This window comes from Rhyacophila brunnea, unplaced genomic scaffold (genome assembly GCF_057557595.1).
Source record: "Rhyacophila brunnea isolate RB1 unplaced genomic scaffold, BYU_Rbru_1.0 scaffold_2, whole genome shotgun sequence".
Taxonomy (NCBI): domain Eukaryota; kingdom Metazoa; phylum Arthropoda; class Insecta; order Trichoptera; family Rhyacophilidae; genus Rhyacophila; species Rhyacophila brunnea.
In genome coordinates, this window is record NW_028232859.1 from 52,490,616 (window position 1) to 52,518,449 (window position 27,834).

Here is a 27,834-nt window from a genome sequence, read left to right on the forward strand (position 1 = left end):
TATCAGACCAGACTATAATTATTATTACAATACTACTATTTATTGACTTGGGCCGATTCTGTTCGTGCATAGATACTCACTAAAAAAACTATTTCGCTAAGTTTTTAAGTTCCGTTCCTGACACGCACATGTTCTCTCAAGAAAATCAAATAATCAAAACGGAATAGCTACAAATTAATTGTAATCACATTATTCAGATTTTGGAGTCCTTTGAGATTTGGAGCGTGCGCGTGAATAAATTTGGACGATGGCTCAACTGCGCGGAGGATCGTGTCAGTGATGCCTTCAGACAGATAACGACTTGTGATTGCGTATTTCTAAGTCTTCCTGATTTGAATTTTTATATGTTTTGCTTAATTTGGACTGCAACTGCTTCATTTACTGCTATTCTAATCTACCCACCCCAGAGTGCAGCTACAGGCATCAACAAACAAGTGATTTAATCTACTGTTCATAATATGATTTACAATAAATTTGATCTTGTACAAAAATTGTAATGCTTATAATATACGTGTAATTTAAAATAAAAGTGTGATCACATCTACGCTCTCCTATACCAGTTGTGAGTTGATGTTCTCTCCGCACTGGCCTAGTATATACAATACTCAAGGCCTTATACCTACACCATTTAGAATCGCAATATGTATTGATATATTCCTTTTTTATACTGTCATATCGAACCAGCCAATTCCTCATTGGCCATAGAAACTTTGCAGCAAAGCAATATGAGGACAGTTAATTGGTGGATAATCTAGATTCTAGTTAGATTTTGCGTGCGGTGCGCGGATTTTATGTCCATTGAAACTAACTCCAATGCGTTGTTTGCCGCATGATACGGAGAGCGAATTTTTCTATTGATAACTAGAAAGCAAGGAGTCTCTTTTAATTTTAGAGATTTATTTAATCTGTACCTATGCTCCACTTTGGGACAAAATAATAGTCAAGTTTAATTTTTAACCCAGAAGAATAAACAATTACCAACGAAAGTGGTATTATCATCCTACGACCCTCGCTGTTTTTGTTAATCCGCTTCCGTATTAAAATTTACCCCCAAATATTTAGTTTCCGGAAACTTGTACGTATGGAGTTCGCCGTATCACACTTCACCGTTAAACGTTGTATCGGAAATATATGGTCGTATATTAAAGACCGTCCTACCTCTTTGGTTGTATAGTACTGACATAAAATTCATGTTTAAATAAAACACGGTTATTGTCGGTTTACAGTTTACACTAAACTTTACAGGAAGCCAGCAGCAAACAAATTTTGAAAATAGCCGATTTACTGGACTAGTTATTAGATTAGGTTAAGTTTTCATTCTGGAATTCATGAATTTTGCAAAAATCAGCCATTGAAATTGAAATGATGTTCATATTGAATCTAATAAAATTGGAGACCGTAAGAAACACTTGCCTGTTACCACGAGGGACGGTTTCCAATCCTGGTGTTCTAATGAATTTGAATTTACATGCGCCTGTCAATTACCCACGTGGTCACAGCCATGATTTATTCTGGATCGGAATCGTTTCTTCGTGTCAAGCCTATCAGGCACCATTAGCGAGAAGTGCAAGACTAGTCAATGCGCTCCCCAAAGACGTAGACATTTTCGGTGACGTGCTATGTATTCGAAATTTATTTTTTCTGTCAAAAATTGTATGTTTTTTGTTTTCAAAAAAATATTTTTTTGTATAAAATTGTACTTAAGTAGGTTTTTATTCATTATTATTATTGTTATTTAATGTATTCTTTTCTCTCTTGTGAGGGTAATATTTGTTATAATGTAAATCTCATGTTGTGCACGTCTTGAATTTAGATTTGTTATGTCCACAATATTTTGTTTTCTTAAATAAATAAATAAATCTTTTTCTGAAAAGAAAGCTCACGGCGAACTGTGCCACGTTGAAATGTTTTACGTACAATTTACATATAACCATATTTGCACTCTGGTGTACGAATCTTCTTGCTCCTGCGACGTTACTATTAAATTTATCGTCGTTTTTATTCGTCAATAAAATATAAATATTGACACATATACACCTAGAAATTCCCCGGGCTCTAAAATAAATTGTACGGACGAACGTGTATGGTTGTATCTTATTTCGCGCCTTTTGCCAACACCACGTCCTATGTAGATACCAACCTAGTATATTAATTTCATTCCCTTTAGTAGATCTGCATCCCACCCATATACAAAATTCAATTTTCAATCGATCACAAACCCTTCGTGTACATATATTAAATTTCCCCCTGGAGGGGTCGACTGAAAAACGAGAGAAAATAATTTCGCGCCCTGAGTATCGTTCTGCAACGTATTCGTCAGAGAGGCCGGACGCTTATTTAGTATTCATAGCTCTCCTTCAATACTCCTTCAACACAACTTCAGTAAGTAATCATTATTGTGAGATGAATCGGTCATATTAATTCGCACAATGAAGTATCTCCCTTATTTAGTACGAAAGAAATTCACATTTTAGATATTTAATTTTGCAGATCTTTCTTTACGCTAATATCGTAGATAAAACCATAATAATATGCTGATAGTATTAGTGGCGATAGGCTGTTAAGATTCGACATAAATAATGCACACTAAACTTTGTCAGTTATACTTATTTGTTTTCATTGAACTAAGAATACAATTTGCAGATGGTGCTGGTTAGTTTTTTAAAATTCAATTAAACCCTGCCTCAACCAAACTATAATAGTTTAGGATTACTATGTTCGATTCGACAAAAATAGCGCATTTTTCAGCCATACTTATTTGTTTTCGTTAATTAAAAATACACATTTCAGATGGTGTTGGATGGTAAACCATAATCGATAAAAAATATTCTTCTATCTATAGAATATATCTAAAACTATGTGCATTTGGTTTAATGGCATAATTTTAGATAGTTTATAGATAAACGAACAATTTTTGACTTATCTACTATGGCTTGGATTAGGCAGGGTTTAATTGGATTTTAAAAACTAACAAACACTATCTATATATTGTAGTCTTAGTTCAATGAAAACAAATAGGATTGACTGAATTTATGTCGGATCTTAACAGCTTACCTCCACCCTTCGCCTGATACTGTAATATTATGTAGACTAAGTCACACACCAAAAAGTCAACTATGGACAGAATAGGATTTTGATGGTTTTGATTACGAAGGCACGTATTTAGGCCATTTCCATGATTATTGAAAGTTATTTTGACACTGACTATTAATAATTATTGCAGTATGAACGACGATAAGCTATTGTTTATTTTGATTTAAAAGCCTTCATCCAGCAGACTTTTCGCAATTTATTCTGGTGACTGGCAGAGTACTGCTAATTATTGTCAATTGAAGGAATTTCAAGTCTATTCACATTCCACATGTAATAATATTATACGATCCACTGACTTACCTGACTTTCAGTGACATATCTTTATTGATTCCGAGTTTAGTACGTGTGTTGTGCCTTTTTCAACCGATATATATTTCGTTAAACCTTGGTTGAATGTAGCATAACAGTAATGTAAGAAAAATATGCTGAAAAAACATTGGAATGAGTATCGACAGCGTCCAAAGAAAAATAACCACATTATTTGTGTTTTGACGACGTGTATCGACAAGATAAATTTACATAATTTGTTTACGCCCATTTTCGGGTTCTACGAGAGCCGCTACATAGCTAATAAATATTGTATAACTTTATATTTTACGTGTGGGAAGCTCCAAAAAATGTAGAACACGACAAGACATAATGCTTTACATATTATTTTGATAGACAATATACCTACATTATGTAGTAATATAGAATCTATTTATATTCTAAATAAACTGTGTCAAAAAAAATATTATGTAAGTAATAAATTCATTATATCAAATTATAGACTTGTCTTATACGTTCAATTCCTGCATTACATACTTATTATTGATTTATTTTAGGTATGTATGCATGATAATGGGTCGATTGAATGTTATAAAAATATGTTTACTTTCCAAAAAAAAAACTTTTTTTTAAATATATGAGTCGCTTAGAATCATAACTCACATATTGCAATTTTGTCGTTTTTTAGTTAAATGTGCCAAGTGATTCTAAATGAATTAATCTATATACCGAAAAATAGTTGAGTATTAAAAGTCAATTTAAACCATGTGAAAATCGTTGACAAAGTTCATTGTTGGTGTAATATGTCGTATATTTCAAAGAATAGAGTTTTGTCACCAACGCCTTCCTAACCAATCGGGGAGCTCTATTTCTCATAGTATGCTGTATGTCTGCAACGTTAGGAGTATTAGGTATATATATTAAAAAAAAAAGTCATTCGACTCTCTCACTCATTAATATTCTAGGGAGTTCAATACTGTTATTCTAATTACAAAAAAATAGTGCTCTGTTGGTTTTTAGCGATTATCTCAAAACTTGATTTTTGGAATATGTGAGTTATGATTCTAAGCGACTCATATATAAAATAGTAATTTCTTTTCTCTTCAAAATAAAACATTCGCGTGCCATGTAAAATCATATCATAGGTTCGCCATCTCTGCACTATTATAACCTTTTTGAACAGCTGTTATTAGTACTGACTTTTGCTGCTGTATGTTCGTCTAACTCTAACTAAACCGTCCTGTAATTTAGTTTTTGTTAGTCACCGGGCTTATCTTGCTGGTCAAAGCACAGTTGAGTGCGAGGCGAACTTAGTTTGACTTGAGTACCTGCTGCGACATTCCCAGTCGAAAAAAACTGCTGTTGCTTCACATCAAACGTAGGGCTTCGTGATACTCTCGAATAAGTCCGAGTGTGGTGTGGGGCAGTTGGTTTTGTGTGGTCTATGTTTGTGTTATCTATATTTACTTCACCCACTCATAATATTTATAAACTGAATTATACCCCGTCATGTTAATGTGAGTCAGGTTTAAATTAAGCTGGGCGTTTGCAAATTTCAACCCAAATCTGCACAAAAAAACCCATTGACCCAAAGAGAAGAGTGACTCGTTCCAAGGAAATCGTGTTTTGCTAATGCATCGCACTCACCCACCCGTTACGAGTGTATAGTGTGTAGGTACTGTACCGACATTTCAATGTTCTCACCGCTCTTCCGGATCCTTTTTATCTCACTGTGCCGAGCAATGCTTCCAAAATCCGGTTACGTACCTACATACTAAATCAGATTAAGCCACCTATGTGTTTATTTACATTTACGCAATGCTTATGTATAATGCAAAACCTGCTTTTGCGGCTGGTGTCGGTGCCAACTGAGTATTTACATTGTCCGTGAAACGAACAGGCAGCCTATTTTCTTCCGTCAATTTCATTGGATGTGAACAATCCATACAAATTATACTTTCTTCCGATCTTTGCACATTGTTCCTTTTATGAAAATTTTGACAGCTCAAGATTTTTCATTTTTAAAACCACCGTTGACACATTATGAACTTTTTGTGACGAAATTTTCGTTTAAGTTTATGTAATATTATATTATAATTATTGTCAATACTGTGTGGTAGGTTAGAAAGGGAACCATTTTATAATTTATCATGAATTACGATCAAGCAAAAATGCTGAAACTACTACTGAAAAGATTCCCTCGTTTCGTTTAACGTTTTGTAAACTAAATTAAAATTTCGACGACTATCCTAATTACTGTAGAATCATATTGTTATCGAATCATTGTAATATAATAGATTTTGTGACACAGGTTTCTTACTTTTTACATTGCACCTTTAGTACACATTTTATTTTTACAATAATATTAATGACAAGCTAAGTATTCATCAACTGGTAGTATACATCCCCCTACCCACTTGCGGCATGTAGTGTACCCAAGACAGCGGTTGCGTTATTTCCGTGAATTTCCATACAAATTCGCTGCCTCAGATACTCACCTAACGACACACCATGTTTTCCTCGCTAAACAACGACCAATGTGCCACTATTTTAAATGCACAGGGTCCCAATTGTCAAAAAATTTAAAACTTCATGGGACAGAAAATATAGTTGGGCATTAGCGTCTCGTATTGTTTTAACTTTTTACTTCTTACTGTGTAAGATCCTGATGCAGGCCTAAATGATATATAGATCAGATGAGATACCGTGAGTGTAAGTAAGCTAATGGATCATCCCACACCATGCATCTGTCTTGTACTACATCACATTCCATTTTGTACTGACGATTGGATCAAAATATTGTACTGCATTTCCCACAATATCCCTATCGATAACTATGAATTCACTAACATATTTATACAATTTCTGGTAATTAGAATGAGAATATATACAGACAATCTCTTTTTATTTATCTACCCCTCTTTTTCCCTCTATATTCCCCCACATAAATACGTGATGCCGATTTTATTAATAAATTTCTCATTGTACAAGTTACGTATTATGGTTGACATTGAAATGACAGATACTTCTTCAAATTAGTTTCCTGTCAGAAATTATTCAAGATTTTCAGTTTTCTTTTGTAATGTAATCCCTTTTTCTCCTTAGTTTAGTTTAGCGTAGTGTAGTACGAAAAACATCCATTTTTGAAAACTTTGTTATTTTGGGGAAAAATATTACCGATTAAAGTTTTAACAATTATTCATGTCAGATATTAGTTTCATTCAAACCTTCAGTTGGCATTGTTATCGAGTTTAGTCAATTGAATATTTTCACTACCATTTTATGAATATATCAACGTTATTTGTAAATATAGTAAGTACTCCTGGCCAACACTTAGTACCTATAACTTACTACTTCGCATTTTTTATTTTTCCTTACAGTTTATTATCTATGTTAATATTTCTAAAGTCACACTTAGTATCTCCGTATAAATAAATATCAACCACGTTTCAAACAAGGTAAAATATAAGTATTTGCTTAGCAAACTTGAAAGTTTTGCAATCATGGTTTAATTAAAAGCCCGGCTTACTTAGTTCATTCACATAACATTTGAGAGTAGGTGTAATTATTTTGTTACACAGCATTGCTCAAACTTTTCATACTCGTATGCTTCATCAGAAATAACGGTCTTTGAATATTACTTAAAACATGTTTTATCCAGAGTAATTATTACAAGATAAGTTGTAAAATAGTAAATACGGGATAGAATATAGAAGAAAATCGATTTAAAGTATATACTAAAAAGCAGGAGAAACATTGCTCACTGGAAGTCATCAACAGAAGAAAATGATTTTTGTATTTGAATTATTTGCCCATAGTATGTATTAGTTTTAATTCTCAAAATCTTATTTTTTATACACTACTAGCTGAAGTACCCGGCTTCGCACGGGGTCGCTTCGTGGTTATATTTATCTTAGATATTTGAAAAATAATAAGAGGTAATTATTTCTTTAATATTAAAATATCTGTGTAATACAATATGGCAATATGAAAATAATTATAATAGGAGTAAAAGTCAAACATAAGAACACTAAATTAATATCGAATCCAAAATATGAAAACGTTATTAATGTTATAAATATGTAGTAAAAAAAAAATCAAAATTGGATGGAACAAACAAACAACAAACTTTGTATGTTATATAATAATAATTTAGAAACCGCACACAACTGACAAAAGTTTCATCGCAATCGGATGAATGGTATAGGAACGCATACGAATAGTATAAGAAGATGATTTTATAATTCAGAAACCTTCGTGGGCATGCGCATGACAACTCACCAAAGTTTCATTGCAATCGGATTAATGGTATAGGAACGCATACGAATAGAAGAAGAAGAAGATGGCTGTACTAATTCAAAAACCTTCGCGGGCTTGCGCACAACAACTGGTCAAAATGTCATCACAATCGGATGAATGGCATAAGAACGCATACAAATAGAAGTAGAAAAAGATGATTGTAGTAATTCAGAAACCTTTGCGGGCAAGGGCACAACAACTCACCAAAGTTTCATTGCAATCGGATGAATGGTATAGGAACGCATACGAATAGAAGAAGAAGAAGATGGTTGTACTAATTCAGAACTCTTCGTGGGCGTGCTCACAACAACTGGTCAAAATTTCATCGCAATCGGATGAATGGTATAAGAACGCATACAAATAGAAGAAGATAGAATAGAAGAAAAAGAAAATAGTTGTAACAATTCAGAGACCTTTGCGGCGTGAGCACAACAGTTGATCAAAATTTCATTGCAATCGGATGAATGGTATAGGAACGCATACGAATAGAAGATAGAATAGAAGAAGAAGATGGTTGTACCAATTCAGAAACCTTCGTGGGTGTTGGCACAATAACTGACGAAAAATTTGATGCAATCGGATGAATGGAATAGAAACGCATACGAATAGAAGAATATAGAATAGAAGAAGAAGAAGAAGAAGAAGATAGTTGTACTAATTCAAAAACCATTGCGGGTGTTACCACAACAACTGACGAAGGTTTCATCGCAATCGGATAAATGGTATAGGGACCATACGAATAAAAGAAGATAGAATGAAGAAGAAGAAGATGGTTGTACTAATTCAGAAACCTTCGCGGGTGTAGGCACAATTACTAACGAAAATTTTATTGCAATCGGATGAATAGAATAGGAACGCATACGAATAGAAGAATATAGAATAGAAGAAGAAGAAGAAGAAGATGGTTGTACTAATTAAAAAACCATTGCGGGTGTTACCACAATAACTGATGAAGGTTTCATTGCAATCGGATGAATGGTATAGGGACCATACGAATAAAAGAAGATAGAATGAAGAAGAAGAAGAAGAAGAAGAAGAAGAAGATAGTTGTACTAATTCAGAAACCTTTGCGGGTGTTGGCACAATTACTGACGAAAATTTTATTGCAATCGGATGAATGGAATAGGAACGCATACGAATAGAAGAATATAGAATAGAAGAAGAAGAAGAAGAAGAAGAAGATGGTTGTACTAATTCAAAAACCATTGCGGGTGTTACCACAACAACTGATGAAGGTTTCATCGCAATCGGATAAATGGTATAGGGACCATACGAATAAAAGAAGATAGAATGAAGAAGAAGAAGAAGATGATGATTTTTCTAATTTAGAAACCTTCATGGGTGTGCATACAACCACTTGCCAAAATTTCATTGCAATCGGATGAATGGTATAGGAACCATACGAATAAAAGAAGATAGAATGAAGAAGAAGAAGAAGATGATGATTTTTCTAATTCAGAAACCTTTATGGGTATGCATACAACTACTTACCAAAATTTCATTGCAATCGGATGAATGGTATAGGAACGCATACGGGACAGACACACAGACAGACAGACATACAGACATTCATTTTTATATATTAGTATAGCCTATACTCTTCCCGCAAGTGCAAGCAATAAGTTTACAAAGTTTTATCGCAATCGGATGAACGGTATGGCTGCGCATTAAATACGAACAAACAAACACACAAATATTAATTTTTATATATTAGATATAGGTACGTCTCAAAGACAAAAGTGATGAGGAACTGTTTTTCGGACCCTGCGATTATCTGTATTTCTGGCATCCAACTCAAGCAAGTCAGCAGCTACGTCTATCTCGGACAGCAGGTGTCCATAGACGGAAGCATGCACGATTAAATTGCTCGAAGAACAAAGCTGGGATGGAGTGCTTTCGGACGTCTGAATAGTATCTTCAAGAGTGATCTACCATTATGTCTTAAGCGTAGGGTGTTCAACCAATGTGTGCTACCCGTGCTCACGTATGGCTGCGAGACGTGGACCCTCAACACGAGAGATGTCCAAAGGCTAAGAGTCACACAGCGAGGCATGGCGAGGTGTATGTTGGGCATCACGCGAAAGGACCGTAAGAGAAACGAATGGGTTAGGAAGCAGACAAGAGTACGCGATGTAATAGACGTTGCCAAACAGCTGAAATGGAGATGGGCGGGGCACATTGCTCGCCGAAAGGACGGCCGCTGGACAAATGCCGTCATCCAGTGGTACCCAAGGGGCACGAAACGGCCACAGGGTCGCCCTAAAAGCCGCTGGATTGACGAACTGGTAAAGTTCGGCGGAAATACGTGGCAGCGAACGACACAGGACCGAGAGAGTTGGAGAAAGCTTGGGGAGGCCTTCATCCATATAAGTATTACGAATCTGTCGGCAGTGTTCGTCTAAGTCTTAGGGCCATAGCACACTGCTGCTAGCCGTGCGCGCGTCTCACGGCCTCTTGCGGTGTGCTCCGCCACTTCAACTCGAAGAGGACTAAGCCAGTCGTGTTCATATTCAAATGATGTGGACGCAAAATAATTTTGACATTTCTACTGAACCTTATATTGTGTAATGCAAGTGGTATTTTGGTTTCCAAAAGCTTGTAAAGAACAAGGCCCGAAGAAAACGAAGACAATCTTTAATAAACTCTCCTGCGTCTGCTATTAACGTTTTTTTTTTACCAGAATCATCTGCTATCAGCAAACATGTTGAGAGAAATACAATTTATATCTTTATGGAGAGATTCATAAGTTGTTTTGGGCTAGGTATATGTAATGTATCGGCTACCTAATATCAATGCCGGATGAGCTACCAGTTAGGTGGCATTTGTACCTATACATCCTCTGAAGATCTGGGTGGTCAAAACCGAGTGGCTGCTAAGAGGGTTTGATAATGCTCGGATCCGGGCTGAAGAAACTTTCTGGATGATGCCAAGACCCTGCCGAGGGTTGTATATCTAAGAATGATTATGACATTATGTAATGAATTATCGTCACTATCATGTCAATTTATATTTAGGTATTGCCCAAAAGTTATAACTGTAAATAGAAAAATACGTAGAAGTCTTGAAATTATTGATTATGGTTATCTTTTAATTCATTAGGCATTATTTACGAAGTTTCGCTATGTAAATTATCTGAGCTAACGGATTTATTTTTTCATTCAGTGCTCAGATATAGAATCGCAAATTGGGAACAAACCCGACATGTGTAGACCGGCGTTCGGTTTCATAATAATGCACACATAATTCGATGCAATTACAGCTTTTTGCGAGCGCAACTTTTACTCGCCGATCGAGTGGAATGACGCTCTGCGCGACCTCGCTTCGAATGCTCACGAAACGTAATCATTCTACCTGCACGCCTGCGCAATAAAAACATCCGGATTCCGATCGAGAAAGAAATTTTTATTCAAAAGTGATCTCAGTGTTTTTTATACGGTATGATTAATGCACATTGTGTTGATGGTGTAGTAATTTTCCGGGTATTAGCCGATGATGATGATTGATTATGTATTTTAATCGGTTATTTATATTCATCGATTTTTTGTTTAATCTGTTCCGGGCTTACGGTAATGATAATTCTGTATCGGTCCGATTTTACATTTCTAATATCTACAAACATTGCTGTATGACGAATCGATTTAAAAGTTTAGATCTGTAAAGTATTGAATTAAAAATTGTCTAAAAAATTGTACACTTAGGCCTTTCGCTCATGGAGAAATTGACGAACCTGGTTGCTGATGGAACTCATGAACTGGGAAATGACTGATGCTTCGCACACGGCGTTACTGAAACCCACCTCAAACTGTCATAATAAATATAAACTATTATAATATATATACAAAATATAAACGGGAGTATTCTGGCAGCATGTAATTATACAGGCACGGGTAAATCTCGACCTCTTCCATAAATTTTTAATTAAAAATCGGTCCGCCCATCTTTAACTTATGACGTCTTGACTTGTTATTGCTTGTTCAGGTCAGTGCTACCAATTTTGGTAACTGGACTGGAAACTGAGAGACTGGGAGACTAGCATGTCGCGTCTCTTCAGTTTAGTAGCGAACGTTTTAAAACTGAGAGATTCCAGTCTTGCCGTGAGCGACCCGTCGTTGAAATATATTAGTTAGATACTGGCTGAAAATTTAGTTTCAGTCTCGTCTTTTTTGAGTATTCTCGTGAGCGGAAGGCCTTACATATTATTTTAGTATATAGATCGTTACTCGCAACTCAGTTTATACCCTTAGGCATCGCCAGGCTTTATAGATTCGAGTTATATATGTATCTACAACTGACCAGCGTTAGTTGATCAAGCACCGATAGTCGACAATAGGAATTTAACAGTCGTTTCTAATAGATCACTACAAAGTACTTTTGTCAGATTGAATTTACACTCGCCACGATCGTGGTGGGCAGACAGGATCTGGGACAAAGTCCCATTCGCGATATGTCAATTTACCGAAGATTACGTTACAATAAATGGACTTAAAATGTATTTTAGGTACTATAAATGTGACATACCTGCGTTGATCTCTCCCTATGGCCTACATCCTAAAAGGTGATCGTCCGTCTGTGGAAGTGCGGTATACCTAGAACCAAAGGGAGCAATATGTATTCACTGACCAAGAGACCTTCATTTTGATTTTGTATTTTCAAAAGTCGAGTTTTTTATGCTATTTATTATTATATCAGCACCTGTTCAGACTCTCTACTAAAACATCCCCAAAATTCTATATCGTGGAAATTCTGAATTGGATAACTTATTTCTTTATTAGCTCTGCCAAATCTTTATCCAGATCCAATATTACTGAACATACCGTTATTTGATAAATGATTATGCAGTGGTGAATTACATTTATGTGATAAGATAGTTTATGTAACATTATACGAAGCTTAAAACCTTACAATATGCATAATAATGCAAAGTTGCTAGTATTACATACATATGCATCTCTTTTTTGTTTATCTGTGTTCATGTTGGGATTTAGCAATCCAAAAGTACCATCGACACTCTACAGTCTACTGGCGCTTGTCCCTATTTATTTTTTTCTATTTTCCAATGCTTTTCCATCCTATACCAATTCTACGCCACATAGTCAAACAACCTCCTTCGTAGTCAACCTCTATGTCGCTTCCGCTGGTGTAACTCACCTGTTCAGGATGTCTAGTGTCATATCATATGACATTCTTTCATTATGATTTCCCGTCGCAGTCTTTGAGACTTACAGAATCTGTCAATAGTTAGCTGTCCTACTAATGTTCACCGTACTATGTAAAAATAAATAAATGTGAAATTTGAATTTAACAATCTAGATTGTCCGCTCATAGTTTATTTTTCATTTTGCTAGTCCTATTTTCTGCAGGCTTTACTTACATTTACACATTATTGACAACGATATGATTAGATTTTTTATTCCATTACTGCAGTGAAGGTATAAAATACGCCTGGTATTTTCTAGTAATATTCATACGCAATACATCAGAGTTCTAATAGCGTTAAAAATATGATATTAAAAGAAACACGACAGTTATAAATACCTCTTTGACGCATGATATTTCAATTAGTTACGGTATTTTACTAACCTAATTAAACTCAGTGTAAGCTAGTGCCATTTCACGTAAGTAACTGTAATGTGTAATGCATACAATGATAATATACATTCATCTCTGAGGTTTACTTTCTCTTTATGTCCATGTAAATATTTCGCTAAACTGTTTTTTTTATGATCTCTTAATTGCAACGTTCTAGCAGTAGTGTGTATGACAAAAAACGCAATGTAGGTGAACAAAATAAAAGAATTGCATAGCATACTTTCACACGCTGCCTCATATAGCTAAATGTTTGTTAATTTGCTAGGATTTTAATTACGCTGAGCCGGTAAATAAACTACACTGTATGCAGTTTTTATGTGATATCTACATTCTATTTTTAATTTCAATGTGGAAATTAATTAGAAGCTACGGAAAACTAAACGGGCGTCTTTATAAATTTCTTGTTCGAGTTGAATACTTGAATTATAAATGACAGCATTGCTGGTGAAAATAATAAAGTATTTTATAAAATTTCAGAAAAGATCTCGTGTCCTTTTTGTGAATAGATCGAAGAAGTCTGTTGGTCAATAATGACGTACTTTAAGGGCTGAAGATCGTTGACGATTTTGTTGACGGGTCTCGGAGGTTGCTAAAATCAGGATAGGCAACAAAAAGAGAGCAATGCCAGAATAGAAAGACTTGAACAAAATATGAAGGGGTAGCGCCATTATCAAATTCAAAATAGACTCAGGTCAACACTCTAAATATTGCATTTATCAATATATAAGCCCAGCTGGTTACACCTGCCTATATCTAATATTATATTTATTATATTATCTTTATCAATTTAGAGATGACAGCTGTCGTCCAAGGTGACAATTTCCAAGTAGAGTTTCAAGTCATCAGCGAACAACAAAAAACATAAAAAATTTAATTGCAATGTTATGTCATTTACAAACAGCAATGGGCCCAAGTTTGAGCCTCGGGGACACCAGAAACTGTTAAAACTAATACCACAAAATCGTCGCTTGGTGTATAAATGCTTTAGTAGTCCAAATTAAACCGTGTATATATTTATTTTGGATTTGAATATATCATCATAACGAGATGTGCAGTGATTTATAACCTTTTTTGGTTGGAGGAACCTTAAAATATTTAGCAAAATCTTATAAAAATCCTAACTGACCTACAAATATAAGATTTGGCAGGAACTACATGGCCGTTTATTAACAGGTTACATGAACAGTTTATCATTCAATATTCAATATTTGTAGATTTTCTCGTACGCTATCGTTAACAATTATCGCTGAGCCTAGATACGAACTCGCGAAACACTTCTTGAATATCACTGATGCATGAGAAATGAATAAAAAAAACAAATGTCAATGAATAGAAATGGTGAATAATACCTATGATTAATCGTAAAATACATCTATAAGTAATACGTATTATTTGTTTATTGAGTCTGTGTTACCGTGAATAATCTTGGTACTTACGTGTTTATTATCTGGCATTCGTCCAGTAAACCCAAAAAAATGTCTACCGAAACGTTTTCATCTCCATTACATCATTTCGCTCCCGGCTACAAAAAGAAAACAATACATATTATATTTACGTCTTTTCGAAACGTTTTTGGGTTTTAAACGTACAACATGACATCTTTATTTGAGGTATTTTAATTGAAATGTCAGGGAAAATATTTGTTTGATTTCTAAGAAAATCAAAGCTGTAAAAATTTTAAGCATTTTTGTATCTCACGAAGTACCTATTTATTATTATATATAACCAATGACATATTAAATGGACGACTCACTTCATACCCGGCGCGCACGAGAAATTGTGCATGAAAGTCATTTACAGATGTATAGGTAGATGTCACGTGACCATTGACGTATCCGTTTCCATTATGCGATACAAGCTTCGAGAATGTATAGTAATATAACCTTTATTGTAATGGCGTATTAGTGTCATGACTCATTGCGTTAGAAACAGATTCTCGGTTACTTACGACTTCTCGGAGATTAGACGCCAGTGAGCTCAGCGAATCACAGGCGACTGACTGTCCAATGGTTCCTGTCATTCAATTGCATTGAATAAACATTCATCAATATCTTAAAATGGCATTTTATAAATAATAAATAATACTAACACATGCAAAGTGATATCCCATCTTTCTTGGAGTGTTTAGTAGATTTTTATACAATTTTTAACTAGGCACATTGGCATTTTGTAACACAATAATAACGGTGGAGTCGAAACCTGACAGTCAGAAATTTTGTATGGGCAGACCCAGCGGTGTCGCCAGACCGCTTGCAAGCAGAATGTTCATTTGAGCGTAGGATACCGATATTAAAATATGAATTTCGCCATCCGGCAGACCCGACACAAAGTGAGTGTCATTTTATTTTCTAGATGCTTCGTCCATATTAATGTCATTGTATATAACATATAATAATACTTATTCTTCACCTTGGACCTTCTTCGTCGGTCGGTGGAGCATGTTATGCTCGTCACGCCTTCAACACTACCTGTCGCTAGCCAATCGTCTCGGTTCTTCCCATCACATGCCAGCGTTCCGTAACTAAGCCGATTCATATTTAGCGATACGTTGTAGTAGGTATAAAGAAAATCCGCCAGGTTGACACTGTTTTGAGGAATCCAACGTTTGATCTTCACTGTTGGTAATTTCATCATTTGTTCAGAATCAGATCAGCAGGGCTATTCCAACCTTGGTCAAAAATAACACGGATATCACTCGGGGTAATTTCGTGTGCACCGCGGTTATCTACAATAATCAGTAACACCGTGAGAGCGGGCTACGACACACCGCTGCTTCTTACGTGATGCCAAATGCATACGATTATTATCAAGTATGACGTATTTAAACACATGTTGCGGTATAATACTCAACGACAGCTCGCGGTAAATTTTCGAAATCGCTGCATCTCAATTCTCAATATGTAATTGCCTCGCTTTAAAACAGTCATCACTCAGGATAATTCCATGTGCAACGCGGTTATCTACAATAATCAGTATAAGACACACGACGCTGCGTCTTACTTCATGCCAAATGCATCCGAATAGATCAAGTATGATAATATATTAAAAAATATGTAGCGGTATAAGACTCAACGACACTTGACAGCTCGCGGTAAATTTTCGAAATCGCTGCATCTCAATTCTCAATAATATGTAATTGTCTCGCTTTAGAACAGTTAAAACACGGTCATGAGCGGCCGTTTTAAAAAACATCATGTCTGATCCCGGGATAATTAAATGCCTGAATACGGAACAGCATATTTATCTCTTTTTTTATTGATTTGAGTGATATCTTTGAAAAACCTTGCTGAGGTCGTCCAATGTTTTGATGTCACGAGGATCCTATTCCAGACCCTTTCTTTCCCACTGGTTATAGTTTATACTAACTTGGTCGCCCCACTGCCATTGCGGTGAAGAATGTGTGTGTGAATTTTGTTCGTCAACAGACATCTTTAATTTTTAATTCTGATTTTATTCCTTAGTGAAATTTTTAACGTAGATCGTTTCATCGCTCGTTGTGCCGCTTAATTTTAAATTTAAATGTCATGATTGCGAATATGGGACATGCTGCTAATTAAATAACGTTTTAATCTCGGTTTTCGCAAATCGCAGAGAGATATACGGAATACGGTCCCACGCTCTTTCCTAATTCCGTCGCAAAAAAATAACTTACCGCTAATTTATACACGGGCTTGCGCCGCCAGAACGAAATTAATTTCGTTTTGTGGCCTATTGAATTATTATTTCCTTTTTATTAATATTCTCGTTTTTATTGCATTCCTATATTGCAATTTCCGCTTTTTTAAATAGTTCGACATTCCGATAAATTTATTAGATTCATAAATTTAAATACTAGGCACGTTATTCGATCTTCTTTGTCTTTAAATATCATGTCGAATACACAGCTATTTTAATATAAAATACGTTTGTTGACAAAACCAACCTCAAAAAGTTGAAAAAAATAACCCTGCGATTTAGTCAATATAGTCAATATATTTAGTCACATAACACAATTTTTAACACCGTTTTGTCCTTGCTTATATACTTTACTTATATACCTATTACTTAGATATAACAATACGAGATTTTCCTCCTTTTTCACTCCATTGTACTTGGGTAACATTTGAAATAATAATTATTGCCAGTGGTCATCGTCCTGATTCTGGATATTGGGACGCGTTTATATACGATTGAAGATTCATTTATATTTATAATATATTTAATTTAAGTAATAGAATACTGTATACATACAAAATGACATCGTAAAAATATTCCAATGATTTACGATAAAACAAATAATTACTTATAATAAATATAAGATTGAGTTGTCAGTTTTTTTCTCTGTGTGTACACTGTACAATGCTTAATATTTTGGCCTCGTTGTTGCATCGCTATAAATTGTGTATTCTATTGAAATCAGTCGCCAATACGTGTTGGAAATTGACTTCTAAGAATCCTCAATTAATCCGTTTTCTCTTCATGATGTTTGCTGTCCACTTAAAACGCAAGCCTAAAATAAAATCTGACCCCTGCAAATTTAGGAATCAATTCATTTTCTACCGTCTGCATTGAACCAATTCGCCACGCCGTCATTTATTAAATATTATAACCCAGTACACTGATAATAATATGATTTTATATAAAAAATTCTATTAGGTACATTGATCTTTTCAATCGAATTGCATGGATATAGCCACTAACATTTAATGCTGTGTTCACGTCTGATCTGTAGCACAGATTTTTTTTATTGTAACTTGAATTATACACGGGTGTGTCACCATTTTAATTAAATATTTCTGTACAAGTGTCCTCAAATGGCTAGATTTTTTTTTATCTGATACGATTATTTATAGATAAGATAAACGTTGGTGCCACTATTTATACATTGTAATTTGCGTGCCGAAAAATACAATCCACAGAGGTGTGGCATTTGTTGCAGTGTGGTTTCCGGTTTTTTTTTTATAGTTGGTACGATTATTTTACAAATTTAATCATTAATTAATTTACAACTATTATTAAACAGGTAACAGTTAATAGGTTGTCTTAACAAGATTTTTATTCAATTAAAATTGACCATATGGTGAATAAAATAATTAAATGTAGGTATATACATCATAATTATTAATCGGCCCGTTATTTAGTAATGTTTTACTGTGATAATTGATAATCAATCATACTCAATGCGTATTATTTTGTATGTACTGTATTCTTGTCCCCCAAATGACAATATGTTGCAGTTTTGTCGTTAATTGATTACCGATATTAAATAATATGCCGGGGATTTTTCTTTATAGAACTATATCAATCCTAGAGAGCGACGTATGGTTACATGTATTTTCACTTTGTACGAAGGAAAATTGTCAAAAGCCCTCAAGACAGATTCACAAAACTGCAGAAAACCACTGCTCCAAGCCGAATGGAATATTCACCGACCAGCTCTTTTTGGTAATTTATAACAATTTAAAAATACATAGGTATCGTTTATTTGAGATTCGAAATTTATATGAGAACAAAGATGTTTCACAATTGCACATTATATTCGAAATAAATATTTGGTAATAACTAAGTACAGGGTATGTACCTACTTGACTTTTATTCACTATGAAAGATTAAAATTGCATGAGTTTTATTAAGGCTTATACCTCAGTTGAGGCATGGTCTAAAAAGATCGTGGCTATGCGATGGGCGGATTGTGCAAATGACGCGTGCCGAACGAAATATAATTTGTCATATAAATCCAACATGCGTCCATTTAATGTTCTGTTTATTGTTCTATTAGTAACAATAATAATATATTCATTGACATGTTTTCTTTTTCAAGTAAATGGGTAACGTTTTTTAGTCATCTTTACATGATTTAAGAATTAATACCCCCGTCGCCATCACGAAACAAATTGACGTGTTCACAGCTCGACGTTCGCTCTCCGATTTCCAGCGAGTCCAAAATTTCGTCGCACCTATAGCTGAAAATTATTTGCGGTTTCACTGAAGTATGCTCTTAAATGAAATAATATTTAAATACAAAGATCAGTAGCACTCGACAATAATTTTATGAATTAGGTACATACATTTATTTTAATAATATATTGTCGTTGAGCTGTTTATACCTCCGATGTGACAGTTTTATAATTTTACAGAAGAAGCAACTGCTTAACCACATCTTAAACGATTGATTTTTATGTCTCTGATTAACTTTATTTATATAAATAACAGGTAGTGGAGGCTCGTCATTATCGAGTGTTTATAATAACTCCGATGTGATGACTATGTACATTGGAAGTATTACGATCTTATTAAAATGATACAATACATTCCTATTTATTTGGACAATTTTATAATTAAACGTATTTTATTTTTTGTTGTGTACTATATAAATTACATTAAAGATTTTACTAAAATATGCAGTGTAGGTAATATGGATGAATAGAAAAATAAAAATCATTTTGACAAAAATTTTACATGAAGGTTTTAACAGTTCACCGGACGATATGCCAAAATGTTAATAAATACAAATATTATAACACCATGCAACCACCGGCAATGAGCAGAGGTTATAACGTACACCTGTAATAAAATTATGTCAGTTGCTATCATCTGCATCGTATCTAGCGGTTTCTTTCATAAAATTTGTCCATCTATTAGTATTTACCATTTAAATATTTAATACACACTTGTTTCGCACAGACAGTAAACCTTTTTATATTAAGCATGTTGGTAAAATTTGTTTACATGGCATCATTCGTGTGTTATCGAATAAATATTTACCAATCTGTATAGATATTATTCACTCATTGTGCTCAATTTTGAAGCAAAGTGGGGATTTACCTACGTAAATGTGTTTGGATATCATAATTGAGCTGCAAATTTATGACCTGAAGGAGATCCAATGATTTGTCTCGGCGTTCTCTGGCCTTTACATACGAGGGTGGGTCAATAAGTCCTTAGAAAAGCCGACAGGTGGCGCGACTAGTACTGTAAGCGGTTTGTTTTCATGCAGCGGCACTACCGATTCAGTATGCTGCGAAGTTTCAATCAGATTGGTCGGGTTGTTGTGTGTTTCTCGTACATTAAAAAAAAAGGAAAATGGAAAAATGGAAAATGGAGAAAATTGAGTTTAGAGCTGTTATTAAACATTTTAATATAAAAGGGTTAACAGCAAAGGAAATAAAAAATGAGTTAGATTTAGTTCACGGCATATCTGCTCCTTCACTTGCAACTATTTATAACTGGTTAAATAAATTTAAACGTGGTCGTACATCAACAAAGGATGAACCACGCTCAGGACGTCCTGTAGAGGTGACTACACCAGAAATGATCAATAAAATCCACGATATGGTGTTAAGTGACCGAAGATTAAAGTTGAGTGAGATAATTGAGGTTACAGGGATCTCAAAAGGTAGCGTCATTTCTATTTTACATGACAAATTGGGCATGAAAAAAGTTTCTGCAAGATGGGTGCCGCGTTTGCTCACAGTCGACAATAAACGCAATAGGGTGGTGGCCTCTAAAGCCCTGTTGTCGCTCATGCAACGCAATCCGGATGAATTTTTTCGTCGCTTTGTGACTGTAGATAAGACATGGATACACCACTATACTCCCGAGACGAAAGAACAGTCAAAGCAGTGGATTGCGAAGGCAAACCATGTCCAAAGAGGGCGAAAACCGTAAAATCAGCTGGTAAGGTTATGGCTACTGTATTTTGGGATGCACGTGAAATTATTTTCGTTGACTATTCGGAAAAAGGAAAAACAATAACAGGGGATTATTATGCATCTTTATTGGACCAGCTAAAAAACAAAATTGAAGAAAAACGGCCTCATTTAAATAGGAAAAAAATCCTCTTTCATCAGGACAATGCCCGTGTTCACACATGTTTACGATCAATGGCTAAAATTGAAGAATTGAAGTTCGAATTGGTCGACCACCCACCGTATTCGCCAGATTTAGCCCCCAGTGACTTTTTCCTTTTCCCAAACTTAAAAAAATGGCTAAGTGGACAACGTTTTTTTTCAAATGAAGAAGTCATCGATCGGACAAATGCTTATTTTGAGGACCTTCCGAAAACTTATTTTTCTGACGGTTTAAAAAAAATTGAGAAACGTCTAACCAAGTGTATTGAGCTCCAAGGAGATTATGTTGAGAAATAAAAAAAAAAATACAAAAAAAAAACTGTTTTAATGCTTTTTTCTAAGGAATTATTGACCCACCCTCGTAGATAGACGAATTCCGTTCTGTTTGCGTGCTCGGCTTACTAATAACGTCTGATGAGTGCGTGCGAGGAATTGGCGAGCGTGTCTCTTTGTATGCAAATCTCTTAATGCAACGGCGCGTATTCATAGTTATTTCCATTTGTCTCTATTATGTATCGGGATTATAAGTTCAATTTGCACGTATACGCTGTACAGGGTTCCCGTGATGTCATATAATATATCCCGAAAAATAAAACCACAACAACCCCAAAAATGTTACAAAAGCATTTGCTTAAGTTGTGGTTCTATAATAGATTTGGATTAATTAATTAATTCAAATTGTGACACTTTTGTAGATGTTACTTTATAAATACTCGGTACCAACGTTTCAAAATTTGTGAGTATATTGGCTAGACCAGCGATACTCAACCTGCGGGCCGCATGCGGCCCTTTAAGCTTTTATGTGCGGCCCGAAACACATTTATTATCAGGAATTTCGTATGTCTTGAGATTCGTTTCGACTTTGACGCACAGATACTGACACCCGAAGAGGATTGTCATTATGGTCCACATCAGATCTGGTATAAGAGTGTTGCTATTGCACACTATTAATTTAAAAAACACGCATAATTTTTAAAATCTCAAAAATGTTTTGTAAAAAAGGGGGGGGGGGGGGTTTCATGATTTTTTTCGTCACAATAGTAGTGATGCGGCCCGCGTTACTTTACAAATATATGTATTTGGCCCGAAGAAAAAAAAGGTTGAGTATCATTGGGCTAGACGCTAGAAGTACCGCAGCAATATTATAATATATTACACATTGGCAATCGCCCACGACTTCGCACGCGTGAAATACATAAAGAAAAATTGATGAGATGAACAATAAACACAATGAAAAAATAGACTGATTCGTATTATTAATAATTGTTCGATTTTCAGTAAGGCCCACTATTAATCAGGCTGTAACACGAAACTATAAACTCGGTGCTAGTTATTGCTCATACTTCGAATTCAATATGGTAAACTGTGCATATTGAAGTAAATAGTACTTAATAATATAATCGAAATATCGAAAATCTTCATTCATTGCGAACAGGTTACCGCATTGCAGTCTATGAAGTTTAATAACTAGCCCTACCATCGCAATTCATTCAATTAAGTGCTACAACTACAACCCGCAACTTACTTCATATTACATGGGCGGCTCTCGTGGTGCAGTACGTAAGGCGTTGGCCTTCCATCCGAGAGCGCGAGCTATGGGTTCGATTCACGGTGAGGACACAATATTATATTTATGTGTTTTTCTCAAAGCCTGGGTGTTTGTGATTGTTCAAAATTACTAACAACACCTTGAACGAAAAAGCAAGGACATTGTTATTAATAATTCCCGATGTAAACTCCGATAAACTCCGATTTCATTATAAGTATGAATTTACAATACAAATTAATATTGTATACCCCGTTCACGTAAGCGTTCACATCGAAAATTTCTTTTTGGTGTTTATTTTTAAATTGTGGCAGTCTTCTTTCAGGTGTGCGAATAATGCTATAATTCTTGCATCGTAAATCGTTAATTATTCTAAAATCAATGTTCTGTATACGCAAGATATGTAAATATCTTGTTTATTGTTAAATTTTACAAGTTTGTTTTATCTAAATTCGTTGATGTTCAAGAAGGAAGTCCTCATATATTATTATGTAGCAATGGTTCTAGAGGTGTCCTATCGATACCATAATTGTAATTATCTGAAAAAATAGTATTGATACTTGGTATTCGTATAGTACTAACGAAAGTATCGGTTATGTTATGAGGTATCTGTATGATACGACTCAAAATAGCAATCTCTGACTAAAATGCCTACTGAAAAGTCATGTCGCCAAAAACCGTACAGCATCTACGGAATACTTTGTGAAGCGGGAACTTTGTATAAACAGCTTTCGACGATAAGTTGAAAGAAAAATATATACTTAAGTAATTAATTCACGTCATCCACCGAGTAGCAATAGTATGTACGAGTATCTCGCGTTGAGGGGTGTAGGCTGTAACTGTAACACATTGTAATATTATTCCGCTCTCTATGAATTTATGTAGACAGTTTGCAAGACGCTCTGCAAACATGCCGTATTTTCTTCACATTTGCGGTTTTTTTTTTATTATTGATCGATATTTAATGTGACATACGTGACCGTGACCTCGTACTCAGACGCGGTGGAAAATATCACAGGACTTCCATAACAATATAGTAATACAGGGTTGGCGAACCTTTTTACGTAAGCGTGCCAAAATTCCCAAATATTATTGTTCAACTGTCGTCTGACGTGCGTGCCGAGCAATTTTTCATGGGGAAAATGGTTTTAAAGAATTCTATTAAAAATGATGATATTCTAGATACCACTCACAGAGCATAGTACGCATTTAGCATTACTTATCTCTTTTTCAGTGACGTCATACACTTCGGTCTACCAATTTTGGAACGGTCCGCCAGAATTACTACTAGGTACTAGTTCCTCCAAGTTTTTGTTTCTTATTTGGTACAGCCATTTTTTGGGTAGCAATTAACACACCCCCAATAGCACGACACAAATCTGGCTAGCTCACTTGTTAGTGCACGTACCATAGGGTGGTTATTAAATGTTTATAGTTTTTTTTGGAAATGTATACAATGTGAATTAAAGTCTTAAAGAAAATATTAAAATCTGTTTATTTATTTATTTTGTTATAACACGGTTTTTATCATTTAAAACATTTCAGGGTTTATACATCTAATTTTTAACTTTATATAAAAAGGATTATTTATTTAGGAACTTATTTTTTAATATTCAATTGATAATTTTTACTTATTTAGTTATTAACTGGCACGCCATAAAGGAGCGTGAGTTTTATACTATATTCCTAGAGGAGCCGAATCGAACTCAACTATCCTATCAGAAGAGCGAAATCGAACTACATTACTATCTTATTAGAAGGACAGAATCGAACTCCCGCACTACTCATTTCGGGAGAGGAACTTTTTTAAGCCTCCCTCCCCCCTCCTCAGAGGCACCACCTAATTAGCAGTGCGTCGCGCGTTATTACTTAACATTTAATTTGTTATAAAATCTTATTCTAATCTATAAACTAGACAAAATTATTCAAAACATAATTACGGAAGAAAGCTACGCAGAAAGTTAAGTATTTAAGAAGTTTTTTAAAATTTACAAATTATAAAAACATCGCAAAGAAAAAAATGGATAGGGAATTCCCAGCCGATTCGTTCAAATCGTATCGGTATAACAGTACACACATACTATCAAAATAATCTTCCGACTCACGCATAATATGCAGTATACAGTGATTTATAGGATAAGGCAGTGCAGTACGTGTATTATTTTAAATTATAAAATGAAGCTACTGAATTTAATTATACAAAACAAAACTACTGAGTTTAATAGTAACTCTCTGCGGTAATTATGCTATACATGTTACTATATTTTAATCCTCGCTTACATTTATTTATCTCAATTCTCATTTACTCCGGCATTCATCTCCTTTATAGTATAACAATTTTACATCTTCCTCACATACCAGTATACATATTTATTATTAAGATATTTCTTTATTTAAAACTTACGTGCTAGGTACATACCATATTATTGGAAAACATAATTAAACAATTTAAATATTTTCTTAATCTATTGACTCCATTCGTCACCTCGCATACTTGTTTCAATTTACCAAATTCTTCCCACCTAGTGTACACCAGTGCATACACAGGGCGAGGACTTAAACTGAAATAGAAAAATAGATTGACGATTTTCCAAGGGATTTTAGTTACGAGTTTTATAAAGCCGCCGGGGTAAAGATTAGGTGACAATGTTTGGGCCATCAAATATATATTATATTATCATAGATATTTAAACGGTATTTTATGTTGGTGTTACAATGAAATCAGATGAGGCATTTGGTGTCAAGCATTGTAAATCGAATAAAATCAGAGGTTCGCGACGCGGCTACCCCCGCCGCCTGATGAGGTTAGTTTGATAAAATTATGATATGTGACGCATAAAACCTAAGAACCGACCTATGCAATTATATACTCACATTAAACGTATTGCTTATTCTTAAGAGTATTTGCCTGCTATTTTTTATACAATACGATCTGTCATTTATTATTATGCCGTGCCAAACGCGTGCCATGAAAAATCATCTCGCGTGTCATAGGTTCGCCACCACTGATATAGTCGTTACAAACTGTAAATAGTGAAAAAAATCAACGAATAACACGCGAATTTATTATAAATTATAAAGTTGGTATTTATTCCACGCAGCTATGTACATAAACATCGTGTTGATCCCTTCCTAAGTTTTCATTTTAAGTCTGATGTTTTCCATATTTTCCTTCAACTTTATGTCAACTTTTGGATTTCGACGGTACCTACTTATCCGAGAAGTTTCATTTCCTACAATATTTTTTTAAGGAGAACTTCTTTACTGATACGCTATAAGTCCAGTCCAAGGTAGGTACATAATATTATGTCCGTATTCAGATGGTTGTTAAACTTTTGTCGCAATATAAATGGACGTCCACAATCATTTGTTTGAAACTCAACGCACACTCACATCTACAAACATTGCTATTAAATTAAATATATTTTCGGTAGGTTACACCGTAGACATTTGCGCGCTTTAATCAAAATAACATATGATGAGACCACGCGTTATTTCCGATAAAACAGTAATCCCCCCTTAATATGGCCCACATTTTCTTGTTTGCAAGTGCATTTACACATGTACATCAGCTGCAGAAAAAAATTTACAGTTTTTTTACAATATTTATTTACGGCCAGAATATGTTCTTGATCTGAACTATATAATTAGAACATTGGAGACGTTAGATCGTGGTCACAATTCTGTAAATATATTACTTATTTATGTTTATGATATACTTTTAATAAAAAAAAATATTACACACTTGTTTATCTACGCATTTCGTGTTACTTACTGCAAGTCTGTGTGGAAACGGAAAGAGAGATAAGTCCAAATTAACAACAATGCAAGGTAATTCGCGCAACGGCGAAAGGGGTCGAGCGAGACGAATCAACCCCGCTGAATTAGTAAATGTCACACGCATGTCAACTCAAATATTTTTAGCTTTCATAGATATTAGTGATTTTTGACATATTATCTCCATTTTACCATATGTGAAAATATTAATAATAGCGTTCAGATATTGGTCTACTGTTTCCAAATCATAATTACTTAGTTTAATTTTAATTAAATCTAGTATCCATAATATTTTTTGGGATTATTACGTTCTGGTTTTAACTACATATCAGCACAGCAAAGTTGAACTCAAGTACGTTCCCGCTCTAATCTCACGTGTATCACAAAGCAATCTGATTTTGTCGGGCAGTGGTCAAAGATACTCCGGCCTTTGAAGTTGGTCACTCAAATTCTGACTGTTAAAAGACAAGTATTTATATAAATTCCTGCGAAATTTCCCCCAGGCTTAGTCATACATAAACACGTCCGCATCTTTGCAAACATTGAATAATTATATTAGAATTCGCGGCTGGTTTATCCGGTAAATTCGTGTAATAATATTATGTATTGTATTAAATGGTAAATTCGTGTAATAATATTATGTATTGTATTAAATTTAGTACGTACCCACTTATATAATTTAACAGTATATAATGGTGTAGTAACTGTTTATATAGCTGATCCCAAATTTTGATCGGGATAATATCATACGTCCACTTAATTTGTGTTTTAATAATACATCTTTTGGAAGAGGAAATTCGAATAATTCGAAAACTGTGGAATTAAAGGATTTGTGGCTGTCCCTTTTAAACTACATGATGTTGAGATTAGGGAATTCAATCCCGAGCCAAAATTTTGATCCCGGGATTTCGGGATTACTATTTCACGATCCCGGGATTGGCATTTTTTTTCTATGGTTAATGTAAAAAAAATATACATATATATACAAATAACGTTGATAAAATCGGTCAAAAATGTATAATACTTTATACTGACTAGAGACATTTTAATTTTAATTTTGTGTACGTTCAATCTTGGAAATACATCGATTTAATTTAATTATATTTAAGAAAGGATAACAAATACAAGTTCAATTAAAATAAAAATAATAACATATTGTGTTGACATTATATATACAATACCTTCACATAGTAAAATTCACAAACATTCCGAGATTCTAACAATAAATTGCTATTCATTCGTGATGTTGATGTGTTTGTATTAAATTCAATGAGAAAATTAAAACATAAATTTATAAAATTCGGCGCAGAATCAAGTGCGTGGCTGCACGTCCGTGGCATTGTGGCTGGACGCCGTCCGCGTGGCAGCACGTCAGTGGCGTCTAACTGGTTTTTAAATAAATGAATTAATTATTTTTTATGATGTTGTTACGAT

General features: G+C 34.6%; 1 protein-coding gene across 3 annotated transcripts in view; it reads left to right on the forward strand.

The window, feature by feature from the left end:
* Asap (ArfGAP domain of ASAP) overlaps positions 1 to 27,834 on the forward strand; it is a 291,585-nt gene that overhangs the window by 125,900 nt on the left and 137,851 nt on the right. The window lies entirely within an intron of this gene.